We start from the raw sequence: 6,651 nt of genomic DNA, 5'->3' as shown, positions 1-6,651 counted from the left end.
AAGGTTTATACTCCCCCTCCTCCACAAGCATCAATCCATGGCTTGCTCGAAACAACGAGTGCCTCCAACATTCAACGGGTCCCAGGGGGAGTTTTGTTTGCAATTATTTCTATTTAGTTGCATAAAGCATGGGACTAGGCATCCCGGTGACCGGCCCTTTCTCGTGAATGAGGAGCGGAGTCCACTCCTCTTGAGAATAACCCACCTAGCATGGAAGATATAGGCAGCCCTAGTTGTACATGAGCTGCTCGAGCATACAAAACAGAATTTCATTTGAAGGTTTGGAGTTTGGCACATACAAATTTACTTGGAATGGCAGGTAGATACCGCATATAGGAGGTATAGTGGACTCATATGGAACAACTTTGGGGTTTAAGGAGTTTGGATGCACAAGCAGTATTCCCTCTTAGTACAGGTGAAGGCTAGCAAAAGACTGGGAAGCGACCAACTGGGAGAGCGACAACAGTCATAAACATGCATTAAAATTAATTCACACCGAGTATAAGCATGAGTAGGATATAATCTACCATGAACATAAATATCATGAATGCTATGTTGATTTGATTCAACTACATGTGTGAACATGTGCCAAGTAGAGTCACTCAATTCATTCAAAGGAGGATACCATCCCATCATATCATATCATAATCATTCTAATAGCATGTTGGCACGCAAGGTAAACCATTATAACTCAAAGCTGGTCAAGCATGGCACAAGTAACTATAATCTCTAAATGTCATTGCAAATATGTTTACTTCATAATAGCTGACTCAGGAACGATGAACTCATCATATTTACAAAAAAAAAGAGGTCGAGTTCATACCAGCTTTTCTCATCCCAATAAGTTCATCATATATCATCATTATTGCCTTTCACTCGCACGACCGAACGATGTGTATAATAATAAGAGTGCACGTGCATTGGACTAAGCTGGAATCTGCAAGCATTCAACTCAAGAGAGAAGACAGGGTAATATGGGCTCTAAGTTAAATAAACATTCATGCATATAAGAGCCACTAAGCATTTTCAATATGGTCTTCTCGACCCCTAAAGGAAAGAAAAGAAAATAAAACTATTTACACGGGAAAGCTCCCAACAAGTAAAAAAGAAGAACTAGAAATCTTTTTGGGTTTTCATTTTAATTCTACTACAAGCATGGAAAATTAAACTAACTATTTTTTTTTGGTTTTTCTTAAGGTTTATCAAACACACAAGAAGAAAACTAGAAAAAGAAAATTAAACTAGCGTGGATAATACAATGAAAGAGTATGAGCACCGACGACTAGTGTGTGAACATGAATGTAAAGTCAGTGAGAAATATGTACTCCCCCAAGCTAAGGCTTTTGGCCTAAGTTGGTCTAGTACCATGGACTGCCTGGCTGATATCCATAAGTGAAGCTGGGGTTGTGCTGAGATGCGGAGGCGATCGCCTCCTGAGCGGCAGCGTGTTGGCAAGCTGCCTCCATTCCTCTCTCATACTAAGTTGCTTCCTCCCAGGTGACAATGTATCTTCCTCTTGCCTGATAATCAAAAAGGTAGGGGGCAGGAAGAGTAACAGGGACGACGTTGCGTCTGTCATAGATTAGTCGATAATGGAGGAATTGTTCATTCCTCTCAAGAAAATGATGTTGGAACGTAGCTTCTTTATCCAAATAGACAGGAGGTCAAATCATATCCCCCTCTCGTGGAGCTATATTAAGAAAGTTAGCTACACGGGTTGCATAAATTCCTCCAAATAAATCTCCCTTTCTACTATTATTCTGCAACCTACGTGCAACTATTGCCCCCAAGTTATAACCTTTATAACCTGACACAGCACTCAAGATCAGGAGCACACATGTGACATACTTCGTCCTTATCGTTAATGCATCTACCAATAAAGAGAGCAAAGTAATGCATAACAGGAAAATGAATGCTCCCTATGGTAGCTTGTGCTACGTCCCTAGATTCTCCCACAGTAATACTAGCAAGAAAATCTCTAAATTCAGATTTGGGAGGATCATTAATATTACCCCACTGCGGGAGTTTGCAAGCAGTTGTGAAATCCTCTAAATCCATGGTATAAGATGTATCATAAATATCAAACATGACACTAGGAGAATTACGCGAACATTTGTATCTAAACCTCCGCACAAACGAATCAGTCAACTGATAGTACTGCGGACACTTATCTTGTAAGAAGTCCTCTAGCTCGGCATTACGCACATATGCGTCAAATTCCTCCTTGAAGCCTGCTTCGACCATAAAATCATCGGATGGCCACTCACAAGCCCGTACATTTGCGTCCCTCGGCAATTCAACATCTTGCGCATGTATAGCAATCCTTGGCCCTTTCTTTGCCGAGGAACCTCCTTGGTACATTCTTCTAAGCATATTTCTTTTTCTAAAAATTTCTGAAATTTTAGTAACTTCAAAATAAAAGTGCATAAAACTAAACAAGATTGATAGCAACTACTCCTACAAGTGCCTAGAGCCTATATCATGCATTGGAATTGCTTGGGACCTCCAAAATTTAACATGCAAGCTCAAGAACATGGTCACCTATGCAGAAAAAATTTGCAATGATTAAAGCACTAGAACAAAAACTAATTGGACCAATGGAGGAGTCGCATACCAAGCAACAACCTCCCAAAGCAGTTTTGTGAATGGAGCTTTGAGCTAAGAGATCGAAAATCGCAGCAAGAAGAGATAGAACTCGTGCTTGATCTGGATGGGGATTTTTTTGGGTAGAAGATGAAGTGTGTGGGTGCTGGCATAAGTGGAGGGGGGCCACCAGGGGCCCACGAGACAGGGGGCGCGCCCTACAGAGGGGGCACGCCCTCCTCTCGCGTGGCCTGGTGCTTGCCCCTTCTGCAGTGTTTTCAGTGCCTAAAATCCTCAAATATTCCAGAAAAAATCATACTAGATTTGCAGGGCATTTGGAGCACTTTTATTTTTGGGCTATTTTTTAATGCATGGAAAATTCAGAAAACAGACGGATAATACTATTTTTGCTTTATTTATTCTAAATAACAGAAGGTAAAAAGAGGGTACAGAAGGTTGTGCCTTCTAGTTATATCCATCTCGTGATCATCAAAATGAACCCACTAACAAGGTTGATCAAGTCTTGTTAACGAACTCATTCCGAATAACACGGAACCAGAGAAATTTCGAATAACACTAAGTTACCTCAACGGGGATATGAAAATCCCCAACAATAAGAATATCATACTTTTTCTTGACAGTAGGGAGAGGAAATTCAAAACCTCCAAGAATGATAGTTGGAACTTTTCCAATTGAATTGATGCTATGAACTTGAGATTGTTTCCTCGGAAAGTGCACCGTATGCTCATTACCATTAACATGAAAAGTGACATTGCCTTTGTTGCAATCAATAACAGCCCCTGCAGTATTAAGAAAAGGTCTACCTAGGATAATAGACATACTATCATCCTCGGGAATATCAAGAATAACAAAGTCTGTTAAAATAGTGACATTTGCAACCACAACAGGCACACCCTCACAAATACCGACAGGTATAGCAGTTGATTTATCAGCCATTTGCAAAGATATTTCAGTAGGTGTCAACTTATTCAATTCAAGTCTATGATATAAAGAGAGAGGCATAACACTAACACCGGCTCCAAGATCACATAAAGCAGTTTTAACATAATTCCTTTTAATAGAGCATGGTATAGTTGGAACACCCGGATCTCCAAGTTTCTTTGGTATTCCACCCTTAAAAGTGTAATTAGCAAGCATGGTGGAAATTTCAGTTTCCGGTATCTTTCTTTTATTCGTGATGATATCCTTCATATACTTAGCATAAGGATTTACTTTAAGCATATCAGTTAAGCACATACGTAAGAAAATAGGTCTAATCATTTCAGAAGAGCACTCAAAATCCTCATCATCCTTTGACTTGGATGGTTTAGGAGGAAAGGTCATGGGTTTCTGAACCCATGGTTCTCTTTCTTTACCGTGCTTCCTAGCAACAAAATCTCTCTTATCAAAATGTTGATTCTTTGATTGTGGGTTATCAAGATCAACGGCAGGTTCAATCTCTACATCATTATCATTGCTAGGTTGAGCATCAACATGAACATTATCATTAACGTTATCACTAGGTTCATGTTCATCACCTGATTGAGTTTCTACATCAGAAATAGAAATATTATTGGGATTCTCAGGTGTGTCTACGACAGGTTCACTAGAAGCATGCAAAGTTCTATTGTTTTTCTTTTTCTTCTTTTTAGAAGAACTAGGTACCTCTAAATTATTTCTCTGAGAATCTTGCTCGATTCTCTTAGGGTGGCCTTCAGGATACAAAGGTTCCTGAGTCATTCTACCAGTTCTAGTAGCCACTCTAACAGCAAAGTCATTTTTATTATTTAATTCCTCAAGCAAATCATTTTGAGCTCTAAGTACTTGCTCAGCTTGAGTAGCAACCATAGAAGCATATTTGATAACGCGGTGAAGTTCATCTTTAACTCTAGCCAGATTATCACCTACACGTCCTATCTCGAAAGCATTATTCTTTAACTCTCTACCAACATAAGCATTAAAACTTTCTTGCCTAGCCATAAAGTCATCAAATTTATCTAAGCATGGGCTATGAAATTTAGTAGAGGGTATTTCAATTTCATCATATCTATAGAGAGAATTTACCTTTACTACCTGTGTCGGGTTATCAAGACAATGCGGTTCTTCAGGCGGTAAATTAAGACCATATATTTCTTCAATAGGAGGTAAATTCTTAACATCTTCATCTTTAATACCTTTTTCTTTCATTGATTTCTTTGCCTCTTGCATATCTTCAGGACTGAGAAATAAAACACCTCTCTTCTTAGGACTGGGTTTAGGAATAAGCTCAGGAGTTGGCTCAATTGGTTCAAGAATAGCTTCAGGAACTGGCTCAGGAAGAGTCCAATTATTTTCATCAGTCAACATATTATTCAATAATATTTCAGCTTCGTCGACTGTTCTTTCCCTGAAAACACAACCAGCACAACTATCCAAGAAGTCCTTGGAAGCATCGGTTAGTCCATTATAAAAGATATCAAGTATTTCATTTTTCTTAAGAGGATGATCAGGAAAAGCATTAGGTAACCGAAGAAGCCTCCCCCAAGCTTGTGGGAGAGTCTCTTCTTTGATTTGCACAAAATTATATATTTCCCGCAAGGCAGCTTGTTTCTTATGAGCAGGGAACTATTTAGCAGAGAAGTAATAAATCATATCCTGGGGACTACGCACACAACCAAGAGCAAGAGAATTATACCAAGTCTTAGCATCACCCTTTAATGAAAACGGAAATATCTTAAGGATATATAAATAGCAAGACTTCTCATCATGAGTAAATAAGGTGGCTATATCATTTAACTTTGTAAGATGTGCCACAACATTTTGAGACTCAAGGCCATAAAAAGGATCAGATTCAACTAAAGTAATAATGTCAGGATCAACAGAGAATTCATAATCCTTATCAGCAACACAGATAGGTGAAGTAGCAAAAGAAGGATCGGGTTTCATTCTAGCATTACGAGACTGCTGCTTCCATTTAGCTAATAATTTGTTAAGATCATTTCTATCATTGCAAGCAAGGATTTCCAGAGCAGCTTTTTCATTCATAACATAACCCTTAGGAACAACAGGTAAAACATAATCATTGGGGGAACCTTCATCATCACTATCATCAGTAATAGGATATTCAGTAATTTCATCCCCTCTAACTCTAGCAAGTTGTTCATCTAGAAATTCACCTAATGGTAAAGTAGTATCACGCACAGAAGTAGTTTCATCATGCATAGTAGAAGTGGCATCATCAATAACATGCGACATATCAGAACTTATAGCAGTAGCAGGTTTAGGTGTCGCAAGATTACTAATAACGGAAGGAGAATCTAGTGCAGAGCTAGATGGCAGTTTCTTACCTCCCCTTGTAGTTGAGGGCAAAATAGTAGTTCGGTCGTCTTTCAAGTTCTTCATAGTGATCAACAGATATAGATCCCAAGTGACTCAGAGAATAGAGCTATGCTCCATAGCCACGGCGCCAGAAATTGGTCTTGATAACCCACAAGTATAGGGGATCGCAACAGCTTTCGAGGGTAGAGTATTCAACCCAAATTTATTGATTCGACACAAGGGGAGCCAAAGAATATTCTTGAGTATTAGCAGTTGAGTTGTTAATTCAACCACACCTGGATAACTTAGTATCTACAGCAAAGTGTTTAGTAGCAAAAGTGGTATGATAATAATAGTAACGGTAGCAAAAGTAAAGATAAATATTTTTGGGTTTTTGTAGTAGCTGTAACAGTAGCAACGGAAAAGTAAATAAGCGAAGAACAATATATGAAAAGCTCGTAGGCACCGGATTAGTGATGGATAATTATGCCGGATGCGATTCCTCATGCAATAGTTATAACATAGGGTGATATAGAACTAGCTCCAATTCGTCAATGTAATGTAGGCATGTATTCCGTAAATAGTCATACGTGCTTATGGAAAAGAATTTGTATGACATCTTTTGTCCTACCCTCCCGTTGCAGCGGGGTCCATACGGAAACTAAGGGATATTAAGGCCTCCTGAGGGAGTCCTAGATTAGGGGGTGTTCAGGTAGCCGGACTATACCTTCAGCCGGACTCCAGGACTATGAAGATACAAGATTGAAGACT

This window comes from Triticum aestivum, chromosome 5B, assembly GCF_018294505.1.
Source record: "Triticum aestivum cultivar Chinese Spring chromosome 5B, IWGSC CS RefSeq v2.1, whole genome shotgun sequence".
NCBI lineage: Eukaryota > Viridiplantae > Streptophyta > Magnoliopsida > Poales > Poaceae > Triticum > Triticum aestivum.
This window is presented reverse-complemented; position numbering follows the sequence as displayed.